This window comes from Triticum dicoccoides, chromosome 3B (genome assembly GCF_002162155.2).
Source record: "Triticum dicoccoides isolate Atlit2015 ecotype Zavitan chromosome 3B, WEW_v2.0, whole genome shotgun sequence".
In the NCBI taxonomy this organism is placed as follows: Eukaryota; Viridiplantae; Streptophyta; class Magnoliopsida; order Poales; family Poaceae; genus Triticum; species Triticum dicoccoides.
This window is the reverse complement of record NC_041385.1, coordinates 510587946-510605266: the sequence shown is the minus strand read 5'-3', so window position 1 is coordinate 510605266 and position 17321 is coordinate 510587946.

Genomic DNA, 17321 nt, shown 5'->3' with positions numbered 1-17321 from the left:
CCTGCAACAGTATGTCCAAGAGAGCTTTGGAGCGTGCCCGGAGCGGAGCCGCCGATGTCCTTCGTCTGCTCCTACGACTGTACGTCCAAGAGATATTTGGAGCGCCAGGAGGCCATGGTTGGAGTGGTGCCGATAGAAGGAAGGTAACTGGAGGAGAATGGTTGTGGGTCTTTGGCTACGGCTGGGAGCTGGGGCTGAGGTTAATATAGCGGGCGAATGGCAATGAGCCGCAGCAGACGGATGGATGGCTGGCGCCGGAGTAGGTACGTCAGCAGCCGCGTGTCATTAATGTGGGCGGCGGATGGACGGATGGTCGTGGTGTCGTTAACGCGGAGCAGTCGCTTGCACCGGGATGCCGCGCGGGTGGCGCTCTCTCGGCCGTCGCGCTGCTGCAATGCCGGCGCCAGTGAGAGGTCGCGTTAGGCGTGAATGCGGCATTGACGTTCTGGATCCACGGTGACCGTTTTAGGCGGGAAGTGCGCGCTATCGATGTAAGGGGTTTCAGTAGGTCAGGGAGGTCAGAAGATGGCGGGGTGGTAAAATGTGAACTCATGGATGATGAGCCTTTGAAGTGTATGTGGCACGTATAGACAACCAGGCGTCCATTCAACCGCTCTTGTCGCCAGCTAGCCTTCGACGACCACCATTAGACACCACACAAACCATGCATAACTTACAAATAATGGATGAATCAATCAAACACACACTCGTGTGCAGTGGCACTATGATCGGCCGCTCACGATACATATATGGGTACCATAGTACCCTCTCTAGCTAGGATATTTTATAGATTGTCGTTGTGATGAATGATATACATGAGTAAGGCGCCGAGTCACATCGTCACATCGTGTGCAGAGCCATGGCTAATGTCGAGCAGCTCAGCACCTAAGCATGAGTATGATGTTGGTGTTGAGCCAGGTGAATACATGCTCGGTGTTCGCGGAGGCCGCCTGCAAACGTCTTTTTTTGCGAGACCGTCGGGGCGCGCAGGTGACGTGCTCACCGTTTGTGTTACGCCATGAGCAGGACTTTGATTGAGAGGACGACATGCATGCATTAGCATGGTTTGACAGCGTGAGCGTGAGTGTCCGCACGCGTACATGCTACTTGCGTCTATGGATGGTGTGCGGTAATGTGTGCATCACGTATAATATAAAAAAATTGGTTTGTGCATTTAACGCAAAGTATTTCATTTTCATTTGGCTGACGAGTGTGCGTTGCAGCGACGAGTCCGTGGTTTGATTCCTCACATACGCATAATTTTGGTTTTTATTTCTTTATCCACTCATAGGTAGGCCTGCATAGATATATAGATATAGAACATGAGCTGATGAGGTGCATGCGGACTGTTTGGTTGGTCAACCATACAAATACGGAGCTATACACTGAGCCTGTGACCATATAATCACCATATCTCGTATACAATGATCAAAGTGAGCTATTGAGACAAGTTCGATGACCGCCAATGCATTTTACTCGGTAATAAATGACCAGGATTGAAGGGGAATCCAAATTTCCTTCGTCTTCTATCCTTGAGCTCTGGACAAACCAATGCACACTATATACGGTTGTCCGGCCACTCCGCCCAGAGCTCTCACCAAGCGTCATTCATGCCACTGTGCCGCACACTAACCGGTAAGCAAGCGATGGCATCCCGCCGCGCCGAGTTCCTCGCCGCCCACGACCGCACACAAAATGGTAGGGAAGCGATGGCATCCCGCCGTGCCGAGTTCATCGTCGCTCGCAACCTCACAACTACATGGGCGGACTTTGAAGCTGCCAAGGCCGAATGGGCGGTAGAGAAAGAGGTGGCCAAAGCTGTACAGAGGGAGGAGAAAAGGCAGAAAGCACTCAAGAAAAGAGAGGCTCGTCGCCCCAAGAAAGAAGAGGATGGACGCGCTACTGCAGAGAGCTCGGTGGAGATCCAAGCACGGTGTGGTGTCACCGACAAAGCCGGGAAGGAGAACGACGGCGTCTATCCAGCATTTGAGAAGTAGTAGTACTAGTAGTAGTGTGTGTGTCTGTGTCGCCCATACGTTTGCTCAATTAATTATGAACATGTACCAGTACTAGTTACTACTGTAGTTTTTAGAGCAAATTACCAATACATTAGCCTAGACTCATTGGAAAAATTCCTATCCTGTGCATCAAATGGCATCTCTTTCTCTATAGGAATTGAGATGAATGTCATCTCACTTCCTATGATTTTTATATTCCTATAAAATTCCTATCCTATGACCCAAAGGAGGACTCTACTCGAGTACAATACTACTGTAGCTAGCAGTACTGCTGGTACATCAGTTTTCTTCAAGAAGCGGAATTCAACAAAGTGTGACCAACTTCACAGGGGAAAGGTTGGCGTGTGATTTGATGGCTCATTAGTCATTATTACTGTGGCACGATGACCGGGGTGACTCTCCCTTGGAGTTCTGCGTGCATGGCAAGTGGACCAGGATGGTCGATGTCCCACATGTCGGTGAACGAAAGTATTCTTTCCAATATCGAGGAGCAAGGAAACCGCGTGGTATAGTATCACTGCTGATTTATATTTATTTTTTATTTTTGATGAAAGCTAGCGTTTCAACTCTTATGATGAAGGAGTGCCAAACACGACACGTGCTGGATTTCCTACACGTCAGTGAAAGGAGTGGGACATGAACAACGTGATAGAGCGTCTCCACTTCTTCCACTTCTAGGTCGGAGACCACACGTAGTACTAGTGGTATGAACGATACAAAGTGCGACCCGGAGAGAAAGACACGTCTAGTTGGAAGGTCTCGGGCAAAACTACTCAATTATTGCACTCAGTTTCCTAAGAAATTGTGGTAAAAAACGTTACTTGCAATGCATGCATGCATGACCAATAAAAAACTAGTACATGCACACAACGATTTAATGGACATTGTAATATCAATATGGGATGGGGAGCTCTAGATTTGAATTTGAAACTTATAAAATGAAAAATTTCAAAACAAATGAACAGGAAGAGAGGGAGTATACCGTAGGACACCCCATATGAAACAAGTCCCCTGGGTTGCCACCGCAAATATGCAGCTAGAAAGGAGCACAGCGTCTTCGTACTCGTACGGAAAAAAATCGGCCACAGACAGCATGGTCCACCTTTGACCACCATGTGCAGGGTTTGTGAAAGCAATCGTGATGTTGAACACCGCGATGAGAGTGTATTTTTGGTTGGCGGACGACCTTATCGGGGCTTCCGAGATTGCTATCTGCTTCAATCTCACCGTGGTGCCATCGTACCAATTCAGGCGATGGCCCGTTGCATGGCTAATCCCAATGTTAGGACAAAGGTTCTACGGGAACGGTTTCACCGTTGTAAATGTTGTGGAAATTGATGTTGGTACCCTCCCGTACATATGCAAGCTAATCTCCACTTGCACCAAGCCTAACCTGTGAAACAGTTGGCAGCGGGGGAATTAGGAAATGGACACGGAAGTAGTCTTTAGAATTCATTTACCATGTGACCAAACTCATCACTTACCTGCTCATAGGACACAATCCGAGTGCCCCTCAACGTCGGCATATCAAGGGGCGTAAACTTGCAACTACGACCACGCCGCGTTGGAGAGACCCCCAAGGAAACATCCTCGTGCGTTGCACCTAACATCAAGATGCACTTGTATGAGTAGTTTATCTTTTGAGAGAAAAGGATGAATGAGGGAATGCCTATTTGCAAATGTGGAGAGGGGTGTGGGTATCTTTTTGCAAAATTGCCATAGTTTCCTTCCTATCCGTCCGATTTATTGTAGGGTGGCAGGCACACCATCATCACCAACTTTGTTTTTATAAGATAATACTAGCAAGATGCCCATGCGTTGCACGGAACATCAAGATGCATTTGTATGAGTAGTTTATCTTGTGGGAGAAAAGGATGAACGAGGGAAGGCCTTATTTGCAAATGTTGAGTGGGTGTGGGTATGTTTTTGCAAAATTGCCATTGTTTCCTTCCTATCCGTCAGCTATAAATCAGACGACTTATATTGTAGGATGGCAGGCACACCATCATCACCAACTCTATTTTTTATGAGTAGAGATAAAAAAGAAGAGTAGTATAAGTAGTAGAAGAAGAGTAGAGATAGAGATTAGGGAGCTGGCGGGTGGTTCGTTGTACGACACGTTCTCATCCATCCACTAGCCTGGAATTAAAGCACACACTATATTCACAGCGACTCGGATTAGTTGTTTTCCAGGCGCATGGACCAACGTAGACTAGCGGACCTGGTCGCCCTTTTCGAGCACGCCTTCGACAAGTAGGTGCGTGACATGTGTGCATGCAAATCTTGCGTGACCAAACCGTGCGAAGCATAGCAGTAGGCTGTCGAACTGCAGCCTGCATGTTGCAGCCATGTCATCCACACGCAACCTAAAGGCCAATTCATACTCGGCTGGACTATACTGTACAACTATGCATTGTTTGGCACGAACGTTCCTTGGAGCTCGTGCTGCAACTGGCGTACTCCACAGCCCACTTCCCTTCTCCTTCCTCTTCCACCGCCCGCGCATGTCAGCGGGAAGCGACTGGTCAACCCTTATATAGCAGTGCTAGCACAAAAAGATGCATGCATGACCACTAAAATTTCCTTTCTCTCGTCTCTATGAAATAAATGTGGCGTGAAACTCAAAGCCCTTTAAGTCTGAGTATAATGGAAATCATCTTCCTCCTCCGGCTCTGCTTTACCCGCGTCGTCGTCCTCTTATTCTGGCTCAGCATCGTCATTCTCCTCCCCCGGCCCCGCGTGCTGCTCCGCCTCCAACGCCTCCTCGTCCGGCTCCGAATAGTCCGGACTCCGGAGGCAGGACGACTGCAATCTGGGCTTCACGCCGCCTCCAGATGAAAGCGCCGCTCCGGTGGGAGTATGGCGTATGTCGTTATCTTTGGCCAGGCCATGGCTATCAGGCGACGGCGACCAGAGAAGAGGCGGCGGGAGGGGAATGAATTGATAACCCACAAGTATAGGGGATCGCGACCGTTTTCGAGGGTAGAGTATTCAACCCAAATTTATAGATTTGACACAAGGGGAGCCAAAGAATATTTGAAGGTATTAGCAGCTGAGTTGACAATTCAACCACACCTGGAGATTAATTATCTACAACAAAGTGATTAGTAGCACAGTAGTATGATAGTTTTGATGATAGCAGCAGTAGTAACAGTAACAATGAAAGTGATAGCAGTGATATTGTAGCAGTAACGATAGCAGTAGCAACAATAGTAACTTAGCAAGAACAATATATGATAAATTCGTAGTCATTGAATGATATTCATTATGAGACAGTTATAACCTAGGGCGATACGGCACGAGCTCCAGTTCATAAATATAATGTAGGCATGTATTACGTAAATAGTCATACGTGCTTATGGAAAGAACTTGCATGACATCTTTTGTCCTACCCTCTCGTGGTACCGGGGTCCAATTGGAAAATAAGGGACGTTAAGGCCTCCTTTTAATAGAGAACCGGAACAAAGCATTAACACATGATTAATACATGAACTCCTCAAACTACGGTCATCACCGAGAATGGTCCCGACTATTGTCACTCTGGGGTTGCCGGATCATAACACATAGTAGGTGTCTATAACTTGCAAGATCGGATCTGGAACATGGATATAATGGTGATAACATAAACGGTTCAGATCCGAAATCATGGCACCCTGGCCAAAAGTGACAAGCATTAAGCATGTCAAAGTCATAACAACATCAATCTCAGAACATCGTGGATACTAGGGATCAAGCCCTAACAAAACTAACTCGATTACATGATGAATCTCGTCCAACTCCTCACCGACAAGCGAGCCTACAAAGTAATTACTCACTCCCGATGGGGAGCATCATGGAATTGGCGATGGGGATGTGTTGGTGATGACGAAGATCGAAGACCCCCCTCTCCGGAGCCCCAAACGGACTCCAAATCTGCCCTCCCGAGGAAGAACAGGGCTTGGCGGCGGCTTCGTCTCGTGAAACGCGATAATTCTTTCTCCCTGATTTTTTTCTAGAAATATGGGATTTTATAGCATCAGTTTGAGGGTCAGCGGGGCCACCAGGTGGGCAGCACCCACCTGGGCACGCCTGGGGGGGCTGGTGCGCCCTAGTGGGTTGTGCCCATCCAGGTGCCCCCCTCAGATCCTTCCTGGTTCCAGAAATTCTGTTATTTTATATAAAAAATCCTCGCAAATTTTCGTTCCATTCCGAGAACTTTTATTTCTGCACAAAAATAACACCATGGTAGTTCTGCTGAAAACAACATCAGTCCAGGGTTAGTTTCATTCAAATCATGCAAATTAGAGTCCAAAACAAGAGGAAAAGCGTTAGGAAAAGTAGATACGTTGGAGACGTATCAACTCCCCCAAGCTTAAACCTTTGCTTGTCCTCAAGCAATTGAGTTGATAAACTGAAAGTGAAAAAGAAAAACTTTTATGAACTCTTTTGCTCTTGTTTCATAAATAAGCTTAAACAACACCCAAGTTTTCAGCAAGGATTATAACTAACCATGTCGATAATAACTCTTAAAAATTATATTAACTCATATCAATGACATAAACAACTAGGGAGCAATAATAATATATCTCAAATAGCAACACGTTGTCAAAACAACCATGATATAATATGACAATAGTGGTATCTCGCTAGCCCTTTCTGAGACCGCAAAACATAAATGCAGAGCACCCCCAAAGTTCAAGCAACGACTAAACATTGTAATTCATGGTAGAAAAGATCGAGTTATGATGAACCCAACATTACCTATACACAATGCATTAGCATGAAAGTAGTGCTCTCAGGTTCTGGCACTTATTTGAGAAGGTGATGACATAACATAAAAGTAAATAGATAGTCCCTTCGCAGAGGGAAGCAGTGATTTGCAGAGGTGCCAGAGCTCAAGTTTTTAAAGCAGAGGTAAATGATATTTTGAGACATGAACCCTTCTTATTCACTTCATGACCATCAGTTATCAATATCTTCCATGCTAAGCACGCTATTAGCGGTTCGCAAGCGGAAATGTAAAGGTTATGACTCCATTGGGAGTTTTTGTTTGATTATTTGTAAGCTCTTCTCTTTTTGCAGTTTGGGACTGGGCATCCCTATTACCGCCCTTTCTCGTGCGATGGCGAGTGAATAAACACTCGACCTGAGAATAACCCACTTAGCATGGAAGATACCGGCTACCTCCTGTCGTTCCATGAATGATCCAGACACACAAAAAAGGATTTTTATTTGAAGTTTTTAGAGGTGGCACATGCAAATTTACTTAGGATGGAAGGTTAATACCGCATATAGGTAGGTATGGTGGACTCATCTGGAATAACTTGGGTTTCAGGTTTTTGATGTACAAGCAGAGTTCCCACTTAGTACAGGCGAAGGCTAGCAATTAGGTTGAGAAGCGGCCAGCTAGAGAGAAACAACAGTCATGAACATGCATTATGCATAAGTAACATTGGATACTAGCATGAGCAGGATATGAACACCATGGACATAAATATCATAGAGGCTATGTTGGTTTTGATTCAACTACATGCATGAACATGTGCCAAGTCAAGCCACTCGAACATTTAGAGGAGGATACCATATCATCATACTACATCACAATCATTTTAACGCAATGTTGATATCCAAGATAAATCATTATTCACTGCTAGCTACTTATACATGGCATGAGAAACTATAATCTCTAATTGTCATTGTAAACATGTTTGATCATAATAGGCTGAAGCATGGATACTAGGTTAAACATATTTACAAAAATAGAACAAGTCGAGTTCATACCCATTTCTCTCTGCCATGGCCAGTTCATCTAATATCGTCATTATTGCCTTTCACTTGCATGACAGAACAATTTGAAATAATAATAGTGTAAGAGTGCCGTGGACTAAGCTGGAATCTACAAACATTTGTACAAGAGGAGAAGACAAGGTAATATGGGCTCTTTGTTAGATCAACAATAATGCAAATGAGAGCCACTCAACATTTTCATTGTGGTCTTCTCCTTGATATGACTCGACAAAAGAAAAATAAATTCAGAGAAACACACTGAAACATTTTTGGAGTTTTTTTTTCTAAAGCAAGCAAACGAACAAGAGAGAAACGCAAAAACTAGAAAAACTATTTACACGGGAATGCTCCCAACAGTTAAAAGAAGAATAAGGGAAATCTTTTTGGGTTTTCTTTTTAATGCTACAACAACTTAAACTAGAAAGAAAAATAAAAAAGAAGCAAGAAACATATTTTTGGGATTTTCTCAAAGTTTTTCAAACACGCAAGAAGAAAGTGAGAAAAATAATTAAAGCATGGATGATACAATGAAAAAGTGTGGACAACGACAACTGGAGTGAAATGTGTGAACATGAATGTAATGTCGGTGGGAATACGTACTCCCCCAAGCTTAGGCCCTTGGCCTAACTTGGTAATCAGTCAGTAGCCTGGATGGTAGTTGGCGTGGTAGCTCATGGAGGCCCTCGACGCAGATGCCTCAGCCCGCTGTGTTGTGAGCTTGAGCTTGCTCTCCAGAACGTAATATCTTCGCTTGCTGTGATAGTCAAAAAGAGCAGGCGCAGACAAATATGTGTGCACAACAAAGGTTTGGTTAAACAACAAACTATAAGTGAATTCATGAATTTATCCTTTGATGATCTTATGCCTTTTTAAAGCCTTAAAATCTAAATACTGCATGGGTAGGATAGGGTCAAAGGGCAAAGGTGAAACACCCAGCCTCTTGCTAAACGTGTGCATAAATTCTGCCGTAAAATAGCCACTGCTAGAGTTGTGCTGTAGTCTGTTGATACATCTCCATCGTATCTACTTTTCCAAACACTTTTGCCCTTGTTTTGGACTCTAACCTGCATGATTTGAATGGAACTAACCCGGACTGACGCTGTTTTCAGCAGAACTGCCATGGTGTTATTTTTGTGCACACATAAAAGTTCTCGGAATGACCTGCGAATCCACGGAGGCACTTTTCAGAATTAATAAAAAATACTGGCGAAAGAATTAACGTCAGGGGCCCACACCTTGGTCACGAGGGTGGGGGGTGCGCCCCCTGCCTCGTGGGCCCCATGGACGTCCACCGACCTCAACTCCAACTCCATATATTTGCTTTCGCAGAGAAAAAAAAATAAGAGAAGAAGGATTCATCACATTTTACGATACGGAGCCACCGCGAAGCCATAAAACCTCTCGGGAGGGCTGATCTGGAGTCCGTTCGGGGCTCCGGAGAGGGGAATTCGTCGCCGTCGTCATCATCAACCATCCTCCATCACCAATTTCATGATGCTCACCGCCGTGCGTGAGTAATTCCATCGTAGGCTTGCTGGACAGTGATGGGTTGGATGAGATTTACCATGTAATGAAGTTAGTTTTGTTAGGGTTTGATCCCTAGTATCCACTATGTTCTGAGATTGATGTTGCTATGACTTTGCTATGCTTAATGCTTGTCACTAGGGCCCGAGTGCCATGATTTCAGATCTGAACCTATTATGTTTTCATGAATATATGTGAGTTCTTGATCCTATCTTGCAAGTCTATAGTCACCTATTATGTGTTATGATCTGTTAACCCCGAAGTGACAATAATCGGGATACTTACCGGTGATGACCGTAGTTTGAGGAGTTCACGTATTCACTAAGTGTTAATGCTTTGGTCCGGTTCTCTATTAAAAGGAGGCCTTAATATCCCTTATTTTCCAATAGGACCCCGCTGCCACGGGAGGGTAGGACAAAAGATGTCATGCAAGTTCTTTTCCATAAGCACGTATGACTATATTCGGAATACATGCCTACATTACATTGATGAACTGAAGCTAGTTCTGTGTCACCCTATGTTATAAATATTACATGAGGAATCGCATCCGACATAATTATCCATCATCGATCCAATGCCTACGAGCTTTTCACATATTGTGCTTTGCTTATTTACTTTACCATTGCTACTGTTAGAATTACTACAAAACTGCTATTGTTACTTTTGCTATTGTTACCGTTACTTCCATACTACTTTGCTACTAAATACTTTTCTGCAGATACTAAGTTATCCAGGTGTGGTTGAATTGACAACTCAACTGCTAATACTCAAGAATATTCTTTGGCTCCCCTTGCGTCGAATCAATAAATTTGGGTTGAATACTCTACCCTCGAAAACTATTGCGATCCCCTATACTTGCGGGTTATCATAGGCGTGCAACCATCATTGCAAGATTATAAACCTTTTTACCGGTAAGAGCAGCACCTATGAGGCTCAAGTCTAGAGCACAAAGTGTACTACAGTCTTGTTTGCCTACTATGCATTTTCCATTGAATAATGCGAAGTATTGAATTGCAGGAAAATATATGTATACTCTTTATTCTACCTTGTGCCACCCGCCTAGTTTCACCAAAGCAAAGACTAGTTAAGAAAGACTCAAACTCGGACCTCGGTGGCTCATCGAGTAAACCCCAGAATGGGATTTTGCAGAGGTGAGCAAACCTTTCTAGAGAAATGGTAAATGGATTATCATAAAGTTTAAAAGACACCCTAGACTCCCGGGGCAAAAATTTAAATTCGTCGACAAATGATTCAGTGAGGATGAGGCATTGGTCGCACTTATCTGAAATGTAGGGACCGAGTTCGGCATTGTGAACTAGTTGCTCAAATTCTTCCTTAATACCCACTCTCGCCATGTAATCGTCACATGGCCATAATCATGTTTTAGTTTTTTTTGACTGGGTAAGCATGTTTTAGTTGTGGCACTTCGAATGGATTTTTCGCTTGGTTCAGCATAGGACCGGAGAATGGAGCTGCTACTAGAGGATGCCTCCAAGGATCTCCTCCTCAAAGAACTCCTTCCAAAGAAGTTCATAATGTTCGCGTACAATTTTTTGAAAAATTTTGGTCATGAAAAATTCATTAACAAAACTTCACAAGATTGATAGCAACTACTCATAGGGATGTATAGAGGCCATAACAAGCAATCAAACTACTTAGAACTCTAAGAATTCAACATGCAAGCTCATCTACAGCAGCACCAAGATTAGATAATTATTCTAAATATAAACCACAAAAACAAAAACTAATTGGACACATGGAGGAGTCGCATACCAAGCAACAAATTCCTGAAACAGTTTCGGAAATGGAGCTTCGAGCAAAGAGATTGAAATATATGGTCTCGGGAGCAAGAACATGAGAGAGAGTGTGTTGGTGATTTTTTTTCTGGGTGAATGGAGTGGTGTGGGAGGAAGAAGTAAGTGAGGGGCCCCACCAGGTGGGCAGCACCCACCAGGGTGCGCCTGGGGGTGCTGGCTCGCCCAGGTGGGTTGTGCCCACCTGGTGCACCTCCCTCTAATATTATTTGCACCATAAATTCATAAATATTCAAAAAAAATCGTATCAGGTTCTCAGAGCATTATGAGAACTTTTATTTTTGGGTCATTTTTTATTGCACGAAAAAGCAGAAAATAGACAAAGCATGGCATTTTATTTTATTTAACTAATAAAAATAGAAAACAAAAGGTAGGGACAGAAGGTAGTGCTTACTAAATTCATCAACTTCGTACCTCTCAACAATGATCCATTAATAAGATTGATCAATTCTTATTAACAACCACTTTTGATTAGCATGAAACCGAAGAATTTTCGTAAATCACTAACTTACCTCAATGGGGATATGAATGTCCCCAACAATAAGAATTTCATATTTCTTTTTGAAAATAGGTAGAGGTAGTTGAAAACTTCCAATAGTGATTGTCGGAGATTTTTCAATAACATTGGTACCATTCACTTGGAATTGTTTCTTCGGAAAGTGCACCGTATGCTTATTACCGTTGATATGAAAAGTGAACTTGCTTTTATTGCAATCAATAACAACCCCTGCAGTATTCAAGAAGGGTCTACCAAGGATAATCGACATATTTTCATCCTCGGGCATCTCAAGTATAACAAAATCAGTCAAATAGTAACATTAGCAACAACAACAGGCACATCCTCACAAATACTGATGGGTATGGCATTTGATTTATCAGCCATTTGCAATTATATTTTAGTAGGTGTGAGTTTATTCAAATCAAATCTTTTATATAAAGAGAGAGGCATAACACTAACACCAGCTCCCAAATCACATAAAGAAGTTTTCACATAGTTTCTTTTAATGGAGCAAGGTATAGTTGGTATTCCCGGATCTCCAAGTTTGTTAGGTATTCCATCTTTGAAAATGTAATTAACAAGCATAGTGGAGATTTCAACTTCCAGTATTTTTCTCTTATTAGTGATGATGTCTTTCATGTAGTTTGCATAAGGAGGCATTTTCAAGATATCAGTCAAGCGAGTGCACAAAAAGACTGGCCTAATCATTTCAGCAAAGCGTTCAAATTCTTCATCATCTTTATTCTTAGTTGACCTAGGTGGAAAGGGCATAGGCTTTTGAACCCATGGTTCTCTTTCCTTTCCATGTTTTCTAGCAACAAAGTCTATTTTGTCATATCTTTTATTCTTAGGTTGTGGGTTATCAACATCAACAGTCGGTTCTATCTCAACATCATTATCTGGTTATTTATCATTAGGTTAAGTGTTTTCATGAACCTCATCATTATATTTTCCATTATCAGAAGGTGAGTGTTCATTACCAGATTGAGTTTCAGCATCAGAGATAGAAACTTCATTATTATTATTAGGAGGTTTTTCTATTTCAGGTTCACTAGAGGTAGGCAAAGTCTTATCATTTTTCTTCTTCTTTTTCTTTTTAGAAGAACTAGGTGTAGTGGTGTTGTTCCTTTGAGAATCTTGTTCAATTCTCTTTGGGTGTCCTTCAGGATAAAGTGGTTCCTGAGTCATTTTACCTCCTCGAGTTGCTACTCTAACAACAAAGTCACTTATATTATTGTTCATTTCAACAAGTAACTCTCTTTCAGATTTAGCAACTTGCTCTAATTGAGTTTGAACCATAGAGGCATGTTTTCCTACACCTCTAACATCATTTGAGATTCTAAAGAACAAGTCAGTTAAGCGAGCGATCATATCAGAGTTGTATTTCAATTGTTTCATAACATTTGCATTGAAGTGATCTTGCTTTCTAATGTAATTATCAAACTCATAAAGGCATTGACTAGGATGTTTGTTACGAGGATCATCACTATCATTGAATTTCATTAAAGATTTTACCTCTACCACCTTAGGTGGTGGTGGTGCTTCAAGCCAATGTATTTCTTTGATAGGTGGTAAGTTTTTCACATCCTCGGCCTTAATACCTTTTTCCTTCATAGATTTCTTTGCCTCTTGAATATCTTTAGGGCTGAGATATAAGATACCCCTTTCTTCGGAGTGGGTTTAATAGGTGCTTCAGGAGGAGTCCAATCATCATAATTTTTCAATATGTTATTCAATAATTCTTCAGCTTGCTCAATAGTTCATTTCCTGAAAACACAACCAGCACAACTATCTAGGAAGTCCCTAGAAGCATCGGTTAGTTCATTATAGAAGATATCAAGTATTTCATTTTTCTTAAGAGGACGATCAGGCAAAGCATTAAGCAATTGGATAAGCCTCCCCCAAGCTTGTGGGAGACTCTCTTCTTCAATTTGCACAAAGTTAAATATTTCCTGCAAGGCAGCGTGTTTCTTATGAGCAGGGAAATATTTTTCAGAGAAGTTATAGATCATATCCTCGGGACTACGAACACAACCAGGAGCAAGAGTATTGTACCAAGCTTTAGCATCACCCTTTAATGAGAATGGAAATAATTTGAGAATATAGTAATAGCGAATTTTCTCATCATGAGCAAAAAGGGTAGCTATATCATTCATTAGTAAGATGTGCCACAACAGTTTCAGTTTCATAACCATGGAAAGGATCAGATTCAACCAAAGTAATTAACTCTGGGTCGACAGAGAATTCATAATCCTTATCAGCAATAACAATAGGTGAAGTAGCAAACTCAGGATCACATTTCATTTTAGCATTCAGAGATCTTTCTTTATACTTGCATAATAATTTCTCTAGATCATCTCTATCCTTATAAGCAAGAATATCTCTAGTTGCCTCCTCACTCATAGTGTAACCTTCCGGTACCTTTGGCAATTCATATCTAGGACTAGTTCTAGTAGGTGTTTCAGTAGTTTTAGTTTCAAGTTCATCATCAGATTCAACAATATCACGTTGTCTTACTCTAGCAATTTGTTCATCAATAAATTCACCCAGTGGTACATCATCAAGCAAGGTACTAGCATCATCATGAGTAACATGCATAGCAGAAGTAGCATCATCAGTAACTTGCGACATATCAAAATTAATAGCATGTTGTGGAGTTGCAAGTTTACTTATAACATAAGGTGAGTCTAAAGCAGAACTGGATGGCAGTTCCTTACCTCTTCTCGTCTTTGAGGGAAAAATCTCATTCTTAGCATCCTTTAGATTCTTCATAGTGATAATATGATAATAATCCCAAGTGTCTCAACAAATATAGCTATGCTCCCCAGCAATGGCGCCAGAAAAAGGTCTTGATAACCCACAAGTATAGGGGATCGCAACAATTTCCGAGGGTAGAGTATTCAACCCAAATTTATAGATTCGACACAAGGGGAGCCAAAGAATATTTGAAGGTATTAGCACCTGAGTTGTCAATTCAACCACACCTGGAGATTAATTATCTACAGCAAAGTGATTAGTAGCACAGTAGTATGATAGTTTTGATGATAGCAGTAGTAGTAACGGTAACAGTAACAGTGATAGCAGTGATATTGTAGTAGTAAAGATAGTAGTAGCAACAGTAGTAACTTAGCAAGAATAATATATGATAAATTCGTAGGCATTGGATCAGTGACTCGTTGGATGATAATCATCATGAGACAGTTATAACCTAGGGCGATACGACACTAGCTCCAGTTCATAAATATAATGTAGGCATGTATTTCGTAAATAGTCATACGTGCTTATGGAAAGAACTTGCATGACATCTTTGTCCTATCCTCCCATGGCAGCGGGGTCCTATTGGAAACTAATGGATATGAATGCCTCCTTTTAATAGAGAACCGGAACAAAGCATTAACACATGGTGAATACATGAACTCCTCAAACTACGGTCATCACCGGTATTGGTCCTGACTATTGTCACTCCGGGGTTGCCGGATCATAACACGTAGTAGGTGTCCATAACTTGCAAGATTGGATCTAGAGCATGGATATAATGGTGATAACATAAACGGTTCAGATCTGAAATCATGGCACCCGGGCCCAAAATGACAAGCATTAAGCATTGCAAAGTCATAGCAACATCAATCTCAGAACATAGTTGATACTAGGGGTCAAGCCCTAACAAAACTAACTCGATTACATAATGAATCTCATCCAACTCCTCACCGACCAGCGAGCCTATGAAGGAATTACTCACTCCCGGTGGGGAGCATCATGAAATTGGTGATGGAGATGTGTTGGTGATGACAAAGATCGAAGATCCCTCTCCGGAGCCCCAAATGGACTCCAGATCTGCCCTCTCGAGGAAGAACAGGGCTTGGTAGCGGCTCCGTCTCGTGAAACCCGATAATTCTTTTGCCCTAATTTTTTTCTGGAAATATGGGATTTTATAGTGTCGGATTGAGGGTCAGCAGGGCCACCAGGTGGGTAGCACCCACCTGGGCGCGCCTGGGGGGCTGGCGTGTCCTGGTGGGTTGTGCCCCCCTCAGGTCCTTCCTTGTTCCAGAAATTCTCTTATTTGATATAAAAAATCCTCACAAAGTTTCATTCCATTTCGAGAACTTTTATTTCTGCACAAAAATAACACCATGGTAGTTCTGTTGAAAGCAGCGTCAATTCGGGGTTAGTTTCACTCAAATCATGCAAATTAGAGTCCAAAACAAGAGGAAAAGTGTTAGGAAAAGTAGATTCGTTGGAGACGTATCATGAATGCAGCTATTGTTTGGGTTCGTGGTCTGGCTTAAATAAATGTGCACCATCACGTGTACCTGTGGGTGCACAAATTGTAACAGACGGTTCTGCTTAGGGGGTGTCACGTAACTCGTATGTGTGTGAGATTCTGAGAGATAGAGTGCGTGTGTGCGGCTCTACTCTTCAGACATGTAGTTGCATCGGGATATAAGTATAATGGTATTACACTTTAGCTAGTGATTTACGTGGCCTTGTTAACGTGGTTGTGTAGAAAAAAAATGTCACTTCCTGCCCGTGATTTGTGTTATATAATTATGAGAATTTTGCTAACTACTAAAGTAAAGAGGAATTTTTCCATGTTATAGAAGTAAATTAAGGTGTTTGTTTATCATACGGGTAAGATTGGAGGAAGGGTGGTAGGAACAAATGCTCCGCCTAGAGCATGTCTGTGTGTGAGATGGAGTCTTTGTGTGTGGGGTGTGTGGGCGGTGCATGTGTGTGTGTGTGTGTGTGTGTGTGTGTGTGTGTGTGTGTGTGAAGCGGAGTCTTCGGTGGCGGAAGTAATTTAAGTGTGTGTGGCTTCATCATAGAGAGGTGATGTGTATGGCAGAGGCCACCAACAAGGGGGTGCGAGAGAGAAGATGCCCGTAGAGAGGGAAGATAAAGCGTGTGCGCGTGAGAGGAGTCGACATCGAGAGAATGTGTCTGTTCGAGAGACACCGAGGAAGACTACTATATATCAATGGTGCATGTAGCACTGCAAAAAAAAGACACATCCGTGACATTTTGGGCCGAACGAATTTGTTTCTGTCATACTTATGACACTTCTATGACGATAATTGTGACAAAACCCGGTATCATCATAGATGTGGTGGGATCCTACTTCTATGACAAAAAATCATGACAGAAAATGGGCTTTTTGTCCTGGGCGGGCCGGAGACGCAGCTGCATGACATTCTTTGGGCCGTCCATGACGGAAAAAACCATGGTAGAAGCGAGGGCGAGGAAAATATCGAGGTGTTCCCGGTTACGATGGGTGGTCGGGGTCGAGCGATGCACGAAGGTTTGCACATTTCTCTCGTACACGCACATGCGTGGGTGTGAGGCGTTGGGCTCTAACTAAACCCGAGCGAGGCGTTCTCCTACTGAACCCAAGCGATTGCTCTACAGGCTACACGTTACTGAACTCGAGCGATCGATCGATGGCTGTTAACTAAACCCGATCGAGCGATTCCTTCGCTACTACTGCTAACTAAAGCCGATCGATGCTGCCTCTGGATGAACAGTGAGCGTTGCTGGGGGGTGGGGTGGGGTTGGATGAACAGTTCCCGGTGGGGGTGGATGAACAGGACCCCGTGGTGTTGCCTCTGGATGAATAGGATCCCGATTGATTGAGTCGGTTGGGGCTGGATGAACAGGACCTCATGGAGGGCTGGATGAACAGGACGACCCCGTGGAGGGCTGGAT